The sequence below is a fragment of the Trachymyrmex cornetzi genome, unplaced genomic scaffold (genome assembly GCF_001594075.2).
Source record: "Trachymyrmex cornetzi isolate Tcor2-1 unplaced genomic scaffold, Tcor1.1 scaffold223, whole genome shotgun sequence".
In the NCBI taxonomy this organism is placed as follows: domain Eukaryota; kingdom Metazoa; phylum Arthropoda; class Insecta; order Hymenoptera; family Formicidae; genus Trachymyrmex; species Trachymyrmex cornetzi.
This window is the reverse complement of record NW_017296881.1, coordinates 4,287,730-4,288,486: the sequence shown is the minus strand read 5'-3', so window position 1 is coordinate 4,288,486 and position 757 is coordinate 4,287,730. Positions and strand designations below refer to the sequence as shown.

The 757-nt window shown below is 28.0% G+C and overlaps 1 protein-coding gene across 3 annotated transcripts in view; it reads left to right on the top strand.

Annotated features, from left to right (window-relative positions):
• The window catches only part of LOC108760380 (uncharacterized), a 52,364-nt gene that overhangs the window by 21,482 nt on the left and 30,125 nt on the right, over nucleotides 1-757 (top strand). The gene's annotated exons all lie outside the window — the stretch shown is intronic.

Sequence of the window (757 nt, the reverse complement as noted above, 5' to 3'; positions counted from 1 at the left end):
TATATATATATATATAAATTAATTGTGTGAAGAGAAATTGATATTTATATATTTCAAATTTAAATAACTGAAGACAAAGTTCTAATCTCAATGACCAACGAATTCTAACTATAACGATAGAAAAAGATATAACAACATATATAAATCGTTTAAGTGATGAGATGGTTACGAACTTTAATAATAGAGATATTCTTGGATACAGAATGTTCTGTCACACACTTTTATAGACAAAATAAAAGAAGTACAACATAAAAGGAAAGAAAAAGAACCGTTTACATAACAATAAACTTTGTTGAATAAAAGCGTGTATTAAAAGCGAAAATCTCAGTTTGGCCTTTATATTTTTTGAATCCTTACATAAAACGAACATTTATTATCACGAAGCGATAAAATCAAAAAGACGAAGAGATCAATTATCAATAATAATAATAGAAATAATAAAAATAAAGACTACGGAGATTGTGAAATCAAAAGACATTAAACACACAGAGTAGCGACATTTAAATCATTAATAATATTGATACCACAATGATGATACCATTTATTATTGGAAACTCCATTCTCCATGTTTTTAACAAGTGTTAAAAATGAAGTACGTAAATGTTCCAAGAGAATGTAAGCAAGTACAAGAAGATGATTGTTAGCGAAGAGATTACAAGAAGAAATATAGTGTAAAGTGAAAACTATAAGTGATATATAAGAATATTGGCAGAGAGTGAAAGGAGAGCCAGGTCGGCGGTTGATCGCGGCGGATAAA